Here is a 14,017-nt window from a genome sequence, read left to right as displayed (position 1 = left end):
AAAGAAAACATTTTAGAAATACTGTGCAAAATCCATCTACTTCAACTATCACATGTGTTCAGAATGATAAAGCACAAAGTAGCCCCAGCAATGGAATAGGGCTCTTGAAAACAGAGTGCTAACCACTCTGGAAACTCTAGGCTGGAGAAGTCACATTTCCTGAAGGAAACTCCACAAGCATGCTGGGATGCCAGAGATCCACACTCATGGAGGAGTAGCCCTGTACAACTGAAGACCAGGTGGTCCCATGGCAAAACCTAAACACTGCAGCGTGCTCCAGCTGCTGGGATGGGGCAGAAGGGTGTGTGTGATGCTGTACAGCCTGTGAGCAAACAGCACAATGGACATGCAAGAACTGATTTCATAAGAATTACAGAAATCAGCTTAATATACACTTGTGAGGCTACAAAGACAAATAAAACCTGAAACAATTTCCTGTCCTTTTATCGCTACATAGCAAAGGCTTGGAATTACGTGAGACACTGTGTTTTCATCTCTGATTTTTAATAACAACTCTGTCAAACCTCTTCTCTGAAAATAGTGGAATAATTTGAAAAAGAGCATAATATGACAGAAAGATGGAATGAGGTAGTCTAAAAATGAACATGCTAAGTAATTTTTAGAACTATGCTACCACTGCAAATTTAGTCGATAAGGAAAATTTCAAATGTTAAGACAGCAATTAGAAATTAAATATATCCAGGGAAAGTCTTATGATTTCTTTTTCCCTCAAGACAAGACAGATTTAGAAATCAGGATGAAAAGAATGGTATTATGTATCACACAGTGATAACTTGACCAAACAGTAATTTTCTGTTCCTTAAATATGGCAGAAACAAGCAGATGTCCTTGTTATTATAAGTTTGTTTCTGAGAACAAGAACTTTGTCATCTGAAGAAGCACTGTACTATACAGTTTTGTGATGCAAATTCCTGTGAACAGCAGATTTTTATTTACCCCCTGCCCCTTGATCTAATGCAAGCAAGATTTCTCCTTGGAAACCAAATGCTGGGCTTAGGCTCAAGATCCTGAAGGACATACTTGCATTTGCACTCCTTTTGACCACTGTTTCCATGGACTAGGGAAGGCAATTTCTTAACAGCATTTAGCAAACAACTTGGCTGTGAACTACTAATATATCTTATTCCTAAGGACCTACAATTCCTGAACTTATTACTACTTTAAAGCAAACATTGATTTCTATATTTCAGGTTTAGGAGGAAGAAGGTCTACATCTTTCAAACTGGTCAACCTTTGTTTCATTCCTAGGAAATTTGGTGTTTTGCAAAACTTATAATTATTTCAAGAGTTATTAGTGTCTACATTGCTCTTGGATAAGAGTTTAGACCAGCCGATTCCAGGTTCCTAATGCCTACCTGAAAAACCCTGAGTTAAGAGAAACTTCAAAAAACACTCTTAACCTAAATGTTAGCATCATTGTTTTAATGCCTGTATGGTCAGAATATTTTATGTGAAAAATATGCAGATTTAGAGATTTTGTAAAATTTTTTTTAAATTATTTTTTCTAAAGTGTGTTCAATTAAATAACCTTTTAACTAGGCAATGGTAACCCAGTAGCTGCCATGGGACAAGTACCATGTGGCTCATAATCCCTTTAACCACACTGCTTTTTTATCTATTCTTCCCAAGAGATAGGGAGGGAAGGGAGCCCAGAAAACATACAAAAAAATCCAGCGTTCAGTTCTCAAATCCGGACTGAGTTCAGCAGAACTTTTCAAAGACTAACCACTGATGACTCGAAAGCTGGATAATCTTCAAGTAACAGCACACCTGGGACTGCAGATTTTCCAGTGGCTTTTGATGTCTCTCAATTGACTCTCATAAGATGATTCTTTTTGTCATTTGACAAATGTAGTAGTTTCTTCAAAGTGCTCAGAGGAATAGAGGGTAAGCACCCTGGTCTATCACACCTACAGTATAGAGCAAATCAATACATGAGAAAGAAGCAGCAAGAGAAGAATATTATGTGCTATCATTATCTTGCATTACCTGGCAAGAAGTTATCTTTAAGATTTAAAGCACAGGACTATTCTCATACAGTGCCGTTCTCCGGAGTGACTAGAAGAAAGGCTTTGTTTTATACAATAGATCCTTCTGTGAATGCACTCCACATCATTCCTGTTAACATCAAATGATAAAATAGGCATTTTTCATTTTAGCTGTCAGCTCTAGGAAGCATATACTGCTCAGAGACAGGCTAGTATACAGGATGTATACTAGCACTGCTTACTAGATCTGAAAAAAAGGCTAGTTGTTAGTTGCACTAAAGGCAGGTAAAATCCACTTTATTGTGAAGACTGCGCTAAAATCATACAAGCAGAAAAGAGCACGAATGGGAAGAATCTGGCTGAACATCACATGGACAGCAATATTTCCTTGTCACTTAGTTTCTATTAGTAGAGGAACCAGAAGCAAGGCTTCATTTGAAGTTTTGTTTGCAAAGTTAATTTTCAGACTAGAACTTTGCATGCAGGTCCGCAACAAGAAGAAAAGGGTCCCCAACTCTCTCTATGGAATGAAATAGGCATGTATGTCTCCACTGCATCACACACAGAACAGTTTTATAACATCCCACTAAGCTGCCTGGCTCTCAGTCACATATCCATTTGCCCTCACTAGGATGAGGCCCTGGGAACTGAAACCATGAACATGAGAGAAAGAGTGGGGTGACTCAGATGTTTAACTTCATTGTTAGGCTGGGTCCAATAGGAACATACATACCATCAATGTTTGGTGTATGTTTGCAGAGATGGAACAAAACCATGCCCTATTATTAGGTCTTGAGAGTGAACTTATCCTGGGAAACTTGCTGTCAGCTGTAGCTTGCAAAAAGATGCTATGTATTTTATTCTCTATAGCTACATGCATATGTGTATAACAGTATATTTACACAATAACAGAGCAAATCATAAACGCAAAAAGTGATTCAACATTTACTTTCTAGAGGTACTTGATGTGATTTATTACTGTAGCAGCACTGAAGGTAGCTAATGGAAAAACAACTATATCAAAAGGACTCGATGAATTGAAAGCCTAGTTTCCTCCCAAGCCCTGGGGACTTTTACACAAGTCCTTAGATCCTTTCCTTTCTACACTAGAGGAATATGTTTGAGCTCTCAATATAAGACATAGATTGGGGGCAACCAGAGAAAGTAGTTACCAAATTATGGTAAATGTGAGACCTATGTCTAACCCTGTGCCCCATTTTTGGATTTCTTCTGGATACTTAACCACATCCTTCATGACTAGTCATTTCTTGGAACTGGCATTAATTCAACATATCAAGACAATAGCAAGCAAACGGCTGTCGTTAAAAACAAAAGCAAATCTTCAGACTAGCCCATCACAGAGGGTTCTGCTTTTCATATTTCCTGAATTACCTCCACATCCCAGAATGGGTAACATTCAGGGTAGATGAAGTGCCTTGACTTGAAATGTGAGAGATGATGGCCCATCCACAGTAGGAATGACTGAAACCTGCTGTCAGCCTTCTCATTAAAAAGTCAGGAACTGGGACCATAAATCCTTCAAGGAGAGAAAATATGGTACCATAGAAATGACATGACATATAAAAAACTAGCTGAAGTAGTTCCAAAATGTTTCCAAGAGTGATGTCCCTAACTGGGATCACATTACTAAGGAAGACAACATATATAACTTCATAGCTGGTGTAGAGTAGCCCTGTCAGAGACTGAAACAGTTAATGATTTACACATTCTGAGATCACCAAAAGACTTTTGCAAACTGAAAAGAAGCAGCTGCTCACCCAGCAGAGCCCACTGTCCCTGAATACTGCCAAAGGACCTTCAGATCAGATATGTGGGTGCTATTGTCCATCCATCCTTGGTGCAGATGCCTGCCTGAGGAAAGGAAGAGAGTAAGAAGAGACAAGTCCTGCAAGGTGGGAAAATCCCTTTTCTCATGCCAATGTCCTCATCTAGCCTGAACTATGCATCTCAGATGTTGGACTGTTATTGATGCTGGCAGAATAGGCAGCTGCAACTGTCTTCAGGCCTGTGACACCATCCATTGTAAAGCTCCCCTCCTGACCTGGAAGTGTATAATAACTCATAACACCTCTAATACTGTGTGTGGGGCTCCCCCCACCCCAGTGGACCAAGACCACCACTTCAACCAACAAACATTGAAGCTGCAACTACCAAGTTTCATCACTGCATGGAGTGGGTGGTGACTATATACTTCTTTCCACCCTTATCCTTTCTTTCCTTTTCTCTCCCTTGTGCATTTCCTGAAGTGTTACCTTTATGCTTTATTGCTATAGATACTATGCTTTAACAATGCTTTATTGTCATAGATGCTTTAATATTACTATGCTTTAATAGTGCTATATTGCTATGCTTTAATATACAGATGCTTTAGTTTTAAAAATGCCATATTGCATAAATGCTCTAATATTGCCATGCTTTAATAGTGCTATATTGCTATGCTCTAATATTGCTTTATTGCTATAGATGCTTTAATATTACTATGCTTTAATAGTGCTATATTGCTATGCTCTAATATTGCTTTATTACTATAGATGTTTTAATATTCTGTGCTTTAATAGTGCTATACTGCTATGCTTTAATGTTGCTATATTGCTGTATAGATGATAACATACATATAGATGTTGTTTTGCTGTAGAATGATAACACCCCAAAATGGCAACATACCTGTTTACCTTTGAAACAAAATTGTTCTAAAACAAACCCTACATATATAGGTCTACAAACACCAGTTATTCAGTGTTGTTTCATTCTAATCCACCCCAAGGGATTTATTAATAAGAACCTGGGTTACCCTCCCCTTTCTGGGGTGGGTTGCAACAAGCCCTGGCATCCAGTATGCACTGTATTGCCATGCCAGCAGAAGTGTTGAGTTTGCAAGGCCTCAGGAGAGCAGCTTGTCAAATATACTTTTTCTCAACTTCTCTTGAGCTGCCTGCAATTTCCCAACTTTGCTTTTTGTTAGCAATTTTTCTAATGACGGGGTGTTTATACCTAATTTGCTTTATTTTTGCTCATCTTTATACAGTAAAATAATAGTTTCATACAGATACTCTTCCGTAGAAGACATGGTATGATAGGAGAGACCTCGGAAAGTGTGGACAGAGAAGGTGATCTAGAGACGTGAAGGCATGGGATGGTAAGAGATGGGTGGTAGGCTGTCATGGGAGGCCCCAGCATTATATATAACTCACTGATAGTCAGTTGAAGAAATGCAGACTCAGAGCTGAACAAAACCTCATTTAGAGGTACAAAGAGAACAGAGAACAAGCATCCAACTTGTGTGAAATACAACATGTGTAGGAAATTCTGTTGCACCATGAACTAGTCAGTAAAGAGTAAGCAAGGAGTTTGACACATTAGCAAACATAGAGGTATTACCTCAAGAAGCTCCTAAGATGAGAAGGGAGAAATCAACCATATATTCCTCATGGGTGAAGATTTGAGCTGCATGATTCCCTCTTCTTTCTGAAACCTTCAATGCTAGGACCCCAAAGGGCATTGGAAGACTGAGTATAATATCAGAAAAAGTAGTAGATACTAGGAAGTATGTGTATGACTACTCTATATTATTACACTTTTTCTTTAAAGTACTTCTTCTTTTTCCATAATGACTTCATGTGGGGTAAATAAATATTATTTAATTAGACTTTTAAGATTCCATTTAGACTTATATTCTTGGCATTACACATAACATGTTTCTCCTTTTGCCCTTAATAAAAAGGTAAGGGTAATGATACGTAGATACAATTATGCTTACAGAGGCCATTCCGTGACAGTATTTTGCATAATCAATATGTTTTATTCAAAACAATAATAATTTCCTTCCTTCACCTATCCAAATTTAAAAACAAAACAAAACCAGTCAACCATATGATTTGTCTTTCCTGGAGCAGTTTCTGTGAGTTCATTGATACTTAGCAGTGTTTGAATGTTTACACTCTTTTGCTTCCTACTTTGACCAAAACTAAGTTAATTTGTTCTTGTGTAATGTGACTTAAGCAGTAATAAAGCGAGCAGAATATTTTCTAAATGTTGCTTTCTGTGTGACAGAAATCAATATTTTTCTAATTATCAGTCCAATACCTTAAAGATACTTAAATGACTAACAGTACACTACTCTCAAAGTGTCATATTGCAATTCACATTGCTGGCTTTCATTTCCATTTTACTGAATTCCAATACTTTCAGTGTCAAAGAAGTTCTCAGGAATGCACAAAGAATTGTCCTACTTTTGTGGAAGAAGCAACTCTAGATGGCTTCAGCCCTGGCTAACTTCTTGTTTAACTGGATTTGCTCCAGAAGGTGATCAGTTATATTTGAATTGAAGTGCCCTAAGGAAGTCAGAGAGATATAAAATTTTAGGACTTTTTATTTATTTATTCAAGTCATCATGTCTTTCCAAATCTGAAAATGAGTACCTTTGCATGCTGTTTGGAAATGGCGCAGAATGAGGTTCTGATGATCTAAGGCAAATTTTGGCGAGCCCTGTTCACTGAATGTTTATCAATAGATTTTCTGTGTCACAGTGGAGACCTGTCTGGCACTAATCCAGGCTGAGCATTAAGTGCAAATGCAAGTGAAATATTCAGTTCTTCTGTAACAATGTTGCAATCTTCAGTGTATGAATATATATGTATCTAATGGATAAAGAAAATAATTTGATATTTCTGACTCTACACTGAAGCAGAGGAACATATCTGAGACAGAGACATTTAAAATTTCATACACCGTGTCTTTTTCCTTTGTAACTGTAAAGGCAATTTAAATGTCACATTCTTCACTCTTACTCTTATTATAGTAGTCTCTTTCATGAAAACAGATAACTTAATCAAGAAAATACTGTATTTCAGAGACACTGAGGGGAAAAAATGCCTACCCCGTTACAGAGGTTTTCCTTGAAGACACCTCTTATTAAATTTTGACTTGGAACATCTGTCTTCTCAGTTCTTCAGAATGACTTGTGCTGTACTTGTTTAACTGTATTATGATAAATTGAGACATGGGATTAGTTTCCTATTAGAAAGGCATTATATTATTTGACTATTCATTATATTCATTCACCTATTATTTGTCTATTATAAAGGGTCCAGGCTTGAATGCCCTGATGCCCAAGGAAGGGTGAGACAACTTTAATGGGGCATACTTCTGTAAAATAGGACTTGTAAAAGTGGTTTAGGGAGTTAATTCAGAATGATGACTATTGCTAGATTTAGATGGTTAGATTTAGATTAAAAAATTTGCCACTATTTTTCTTTTCTTGAAGTAATGAGTCCTGGTATGTTACAACGCTCCAAACCACTGCAGCCTCTGTTGTGTGTCTTTGGAAGTGACCAAACAAAAACTGACAATAATGAAATCAGCAAATCAGCCCTTACAAAATGTTGACACAATCTTTAGGCAAAGATGCAAGATGAAGTAAGAGAGCATTAAGAAATAAAGCATGTGTAGAAAGAAGCAAATGAAAGAACGACAGTATATTCTCAGAGTGCTGGAAAGAGAATGTTTTATTTTTATGACTTTTTGGGCATATTACCTTGCTAAATTCTAACTCTGTTTCACTTTATACAGTTCCAATTATATTGGCTCACCGCACTGAGCAACAATGGGGACTTCTGCTGCCTGGCCTCATTTATATTGAGTTGCCTCTGAGGCTTTCACGGACCATTTGTCACCTACAAACTAAACATGTTCCAGAATGAAGCAACCTCCTTTGGGCTTAAGGAAAAAACAAAACCAAACAAAAACCAGCCAGTTATCCTGTGCCTGTGCAACATGTTTGAGTAGTTTCAGAGTTTGCTGCTGAAGAATGTACATATGGGAAACAAATTTTGTCTATATCAAGAAGCACACATGGACAGGAGGCTAACTGGAATAGGCAGTTGTTGGAAAACAGGCCTGAGTGACATAATGGTGCCCTTCAAGGGCTTTTTCCAGTGGCCAAAAAAGCATCAGGACTGTCTCTTTTCAATTAACTACCTATCTGTTACAAGGGCTACAGTGAGATTGATTATTTCATTTCTGCTAAGTCCTCTGAAAATCCCTAAATGCACAGGAAGCATTTTTTCATCATTAAACTCTACTAGGTAAGTTGTGAACTCCTGTACACCTATAATTTGAAGACATGCTTTAAGTGCCTGATCTGTAAATAGAAATGGAGGTGTGTGGTTAGTAGAGCACTCTGAAGAAATGCATTTCTTTTTTACCTATGAACAGCTTTTTGACATCTTACCTATTCAAAAGAAGCAGAGGTCCTCAAATACTTTTTAAAATGAAAGCCATTCCCGCCTGCTCAAACCCCAAAATACAGCTGTAAGCAAAAGGAGCTACTTTAGCATCAATTTGTAAAATATGCTCCCAAAAAAGTCTCCAGTGCCATGGGAGCTTTCAAATTACATTTTAACTAAATCATTTTTCCTGAAGCTAAATATATTATAGTCTCCTATGATGAAAAACAGTGGCAGACCAGGCAAGGTTTCTGAACGCAGATGTATTTAAGTTCCACAAAACTTTACTGAAGCATTCAAAATACAATTTTAAGGAGTTCTCATCAATTTAATAGGCATGTCGATATCAAAGCAAATAATAATGCAGTCCTTAAAATATGTAAATGCATTGTATACTTAATTTTAGGGCTTAAATTCTACATATTTGAACTTCAAAAAATTTATAAACCTACCCACTAGCATTTAGGTTTGTAAAATAAATTGTTGAGAATCTCAAGATCACAGGGGAAAGGGAAGCTTACTGTCAAAAAAATACAGAGCTGAGTGAACTTCCAGAAAATATTTCTCATCCTCTCATTGTGCCCAACAAAATGAACAGAAGAATGAAGAGACAACTTTGTTTTGGTGAAACATGTGGAGCACACAGTACAGGAAAAATTGATAAGAATAGATGGCACACATGGGTATAACTTGTTTTCTTATTCTAGGTCTGAAGCTCATCGAGAGCTGCTGAAAATTCTACGCTGGTCCCAGGTGAATAGACTTGAATGCCCAGTTGTCTGGATGTCATGATCCAGGCAGTTGGGTTCAGCGCAAGAAGTCCAAACTGCTGAGCAGCATAGTGGGGTGAAGACAGGCAGAAAATTATAATGACAGCACACGCTTCCCCTGCAATTACCACCCGTGCTCCTTGTGAATGCAGACCCAGTGGTTCATTAACCTGATCCAGCCCATCTCCTCTTAAAACATTCGCACATTCTGCCTCTCACATCTGACCAGGTTAGCTGTGATCCTCAGTGCATCTTTAGAAATAGGGACTTTTGCTTACTTTTATGCTTTGCTAGAGCCAAATTACCTTTGAGGTGATCCATGCAACTCAGAAACTATCACTAGTTTTCTAAATCCTATAAACAACAACCAAACAAGCTATAGTACTGCTCCCATAGGTATTTGCAGCCTAAAAGGATCAGCAGTACCTTCTTCTCCGCTCCACATTTCTGTCCTTGATATCAGAGTATGTGCTTGGCCCAGGTGTCCAGTCTCTTAGAGCGGTTCAGAGTTGTGGAGAAGTTACCAAAAACTGGTTCTCCTGCACTGCACAAGAACACAAGCTTCACAGGATCCCAAAGACCTGAGCTCACCGACTCTGAACAAGTGGTTTGTTTATGCCTAACCACTGGTAAATTAAACACCACAGCAAAAGAGGGCAACGGAAGGAGAAGGAGAAGGAAAGTTGCACAAAACACTACAAGAAATCAAACCTACATCTCCCTTCATACAGGAGATTACCTGCTTGCTTTAGTTCATGCTTGGGTGACTCCCCATTTTCAAAAATGAGTGATTAAGTAAGCAGGTACCCACTTCAGCTTTTAGGGTTCAAACACTGGAGCGCTGGAAGTATTTTATTCCTTCCTCCCTGCAGCTAGAGTTGAGGCCAAGGCAATGACAATTATCTTTTTCTTTCTTCCTTTTTTTTCCAGAGTCAAACGAAGAGATGAATCTGTACAAAAGGAGAAAGGTAGTCAGCCAGAGATATAGCCTGGGCTCCGTTTAGTGGGTGAAATCAGAAATATGGAGACTTAAGCCTATCAATATATTTTCAGAGACTTGTGTAATAATAGCAATTGAGAGCTTTTATAGCTACACAAATCTGTCAAACACCACTTCAATGATATTTCAGGAGGGAATTGGGCAAAAAGCTTTTTACAGAGGTTTAGGGAAGTTCTGTCACACCTGATCTATTAGATACTGCTTTTAAGTATTGCAACAGCACCTCTGTGCCTACTGTAGAAGAGGGAGGGCTCTCAGGGAAACCTAAGCTGAAATAGAAAAGACAGCAATTCTTCTGAGGCAGACAAAAGCTCCTCCCCAAAAGCACACTTCTGATGCCAGTGTAGGATGAGGAAACTAGGTTTGACAAGAAACAGAGCAGGGATATCCAAGAGGTTCAAACTATGGAAAAATATTCTCTAAAACAGAAGAAAGTTTCTTTTTCAAAGTGACAAATTCATGTTTATATTAAAAAAAAAAATCATGACCTTCAAAATAGAACCTAATTATTCCAGCCACTAGCACAGAGCTGAGGACTTAAAGACCCTAAACAAAAGAGAGTAGCATGTTTTATTTATAAGAAAGCCATACTAAGATTGTTCATTAGTTTCCCTCCTGAGTTGTTACGAGACAACTCAGATTTTATTCACACTGCATATATTTGTCATACATACTGGAATCAAGAAATTGTACAATTTTTAAATTTTTACAATTTTTAAAACATTGCTTTTAGTTGGACACACCAAGGGTTTTGGCTAATTTGTATATATACATAGGCAGATTTTATTTAAAATTTATATCTTTCTCTATTTGCCTTTCCTTTTTTTCTTTCCTTCCTATTGGCACAGAAATGGCTTGAGTTCACTGATACTAAGCATTATAGGGTTGGGGAGGGCGTCCTGTCTCTCATTCTGGTCTTCACCTTTCTTCTCTCTTGAGTGAGAGTACAAATGGGCTGCCCTTTAGGATGACTCAGCTTCGACATAACCCAGCAGCCAGCTGCCCTTTTAGGTTTGTACCTACTTATCCCAGTCCTTCTGCTTCTTAAATTAAACACTGCTTAGGTCAAAAATAAACTGTCTGACCAGCCAATGACCTTGCTTAGATCTCAGTTTAGCTTTTGAATTGCTAATATCCTTCTACACAAAATATGCCTCTTAAGAGGTGTCAGGGCATTTACTGGTCTTTGTCCCTACATATATTCCCAGACAAAGTGACAGCTGCACAGCAAGCACATTAGTTCTCTGGTTACCATTTATGCTCAGCATGGAAAAATTATCCAGAAATTGCCACTGGTACTGTTTTTGACCTGTGCTCTCTCCCTGTGCTTCCCTTCTACTTTACCAAGTATGTTTAATGGATTAGCAATAACATCTAGAGAGAAAAAGCCCAATAAAACAATAAAAACAATAATCAAGGAAACCCTGTATGTCTGCTTATTGCTGTGCCCTTCCAATGTTCAACCTGAATATATTGAATGTGTGCCACCAAGGGGTTTAATTCCCAGTAAAAGTCTGCTTAGTTTGAGTTGTCCACATTAATTCTAAAGGCACGCCCCTCATAACTATTACACCAGCTACAAATCTGAAGAAAATTAGCTGGAACCCAAAGCAGTGGAGCTGTGGAGCAGTGAATATGGCAAGAACCTGAAAATGTGTTGCAGACGGGAGAAAGGAAGAGCCTTTGGAGTCTGGAAAAGTAACAGAGACATTACCCCTGCTTTTAGCTTGCCCAGGCAAAAACCTTAACTTAAAATAAGTCAATCTTTACTAACCAAGAGTAAACACTTTGTAGGCAGGATGACTTGGAAAAAAGCAAGACCAAGTTACTTCCTTTTTAGGTCTCCTGGCATAAAATTTTAGATATCTCAAATGTCAGAAAATATCCTGTCACCAACAAAAATTGCTGTTTCCTGGAAAAGCACAAATAAGTTTTTGAGCAAGGTCTAATTATTAAAAAAAAAAAAAAAGATAAATACTTGCTAAGATTGTGCCTTCTTTTTGGGTTGTAATTTCTGATCACACAGCTCTTGTTGTAAATTTAATATCCACCCTAAATTCTGTTCTCTACATTTATTCCAAACATTTGATAGCACTTCTTTGACTTTCTTAACTTTCTAGATAGTGAAAAATGAACAGGTTGTTTTTTAAAATTTTTTTATGTACTTTAGATACTTCCAGTTTAATGGTCATTGCCAAGCTCTATTTGGAAAGAATTTTTTCGTTGACATTCAATGACTGTAAATGTGAGAGAGAAAATAAGAGCAAAACCAAGAAAAAAATTACAAACCTACCCTCTCTTATAACAAAAAAAAGTCAGGGATAGAGAGAATATGAGCCACAAAAGAATTTTCTACTGCAATCTTGAAGATGAGAAGTCAAAACACTTGGCTGAAACAGAGGATAATTAGAGATTTTAACAGACAACTGAGGTAGCTTTTGATTTCAGTTTTTCTTCCAGAGAATAGAAAGTCACAGCTGGGTTTAGGAGGAGATAAATGGGCTGAGTGCACATACAGAATACTGGTATCCTCATCTGGTATTCCCAAGGATATCAGACCTACTCTGAAGATGATCTGTCCAGGGAAGACAATCTAGGCTCTCTGTTTCCTTCACATTTTCCAAAAGAATACACTAAATGGGTAAAAGTGTTCCTAAAATTAGGGATTACAAGCTAAACTGTTTTAATAGAAAGTTGCAAAGAAGCAAATGCAGGTTGCACCCAGAAACTAGTACAGGAAAATACTACCTGGAGTCTAACAGCAGAATATTCCTCTAAAACCCCCTGGTTTTATAGACTACCAACAGCCTTGTGTGTTCCACCCTTGCTGTCCCAAGTGGCTGAGTTGCACACAGGGGCTCCAGAACACCTACTTTGACACAGCTTTGATTTAATCTCCCAGGCATGGAAGAGATTTTTCTTCAACATTTCTAACAAAGGGAATCAGTATTTTAGATATTGCTTTCATTTATGCATTACAATTATCCCAGAGCATTTTCTTCCTGTCCCTCAGATGAAGGAACCAATCTTTTCATATTTTGCATCATGTCTTTGTTTCTCTTCAAGCTCCTGACACATTTCTTCTGCATTTTCATGCACAGATAGTAATACAGCTTAAGCAGTCTATTTTATCAGGGGAAGGAAAAGGAAAATAAACTTAATTTTGCATTAGGTAAAACAGAGCAAGTTACATCCTCCTGTAAAAGAGAAAATGGTCTGGATCTCATGCTGCTTGCAAAGCTAAGCCTTATTCTGAAAGCTGACTTGGTGCTTCTGCTTAATGTTTGCTCACTGGAAACTGAATCAAGGTAAGTTTAAAAGGTTGACAAGCCTTTGCTCCCACCTTTCAGCGGAGGAGATGAAGCTGAAAGCAACAGCAGCATCCACTGATGCTGGCCTCTTGAATGAATTTAGTGTCTACAGTGACAACATAAAAAGCAAAACCAGTCCTGGAAGATGAGAAAATGAGAAAAAAAATGAAGAAATAAAACCAATGACTTTGACAAGTAAATATAAAATAAACTGTAGAACATAGTTAGAAATGGCAGACTCCTTCCAAACACTACCGAGTGTGAACACTGTCAAAAATATAATTTAGAAAGTAATTTAGGTTCAATGGTTAGCAATTGTTTACCCACCTTTGTCTACTGCTGGTTCTCCTCTTCCATGTTTTCATTAATTCAGCAAAGTCACATACATTTGCAGAGGGAAAAAGCCTTGCTGTTACCACCCCTTAGAGAAGTTGCAGAGAGAATTCAAATCTGTGTGCAGGCAGAGACAGGAGATGGTAGAAAGAAGTAAGTGGAAAAAAACCCATTTATTTGTTGTCTCCCGTGATACAACTGATTTAAACATAAGGAAATATAAAAAATGCAGTAGATGTAAACTTAGGGAAGTATAATCAGCTCAATTGCTTAAAATCTTATCTTGGAGGATTGACAGAGTTTGATCCCAAAGCTACTAAATACTTCCAGCTTGGTAACAGTAAATATG

General features: G+C 37.8%; 1 long non-coding RNA gene across 1 annotated transcript; it reads right to left on the bottom strand.

The window, feature by feature from the left end:
* Positions 1-5,408: 5,408 nt before the first annotated feature.
* LOC113966608 lies at positions 5,409-13,757 on the bottom strand. The gene is made up of 4 exons (XR_003533896.1): positions 13,663-13,757; positions 8,260-8,337; positions 6,907-7,007; positions 5,409-5,510 (listed from the first exon to the last, which is right to left on the bottom strand). It is a non-coding gene; the product is annotated as an uncharacterized LOC113966608 (long non-coding RNA).
* Between the last annotated feature and the right edge of the window lie 260 nt (positions 13,758-14,017).

This window comes from Neopelma chrysocephalum, unplaced genomic scaffold, assembly GCF_003984885.1.
Source record: "Neopelma chrysocephalum unplaced genomic scaffold, ASM398488v2 Primary Assembly neopelma1_60, whole genome shotgun sequence".
NCBI classification, from domain to species: Eukaryota; Metazoa; Chordata; class Aves; order Passeriformes; family Pipridae; genus Neopelma; species Neopelma chrysocephalum.
The sequence above is the reverse complement of the archived record's forward strand: the minus strand, read 5'-3'. Positions and strand labels throughout refer to the sequence as shown.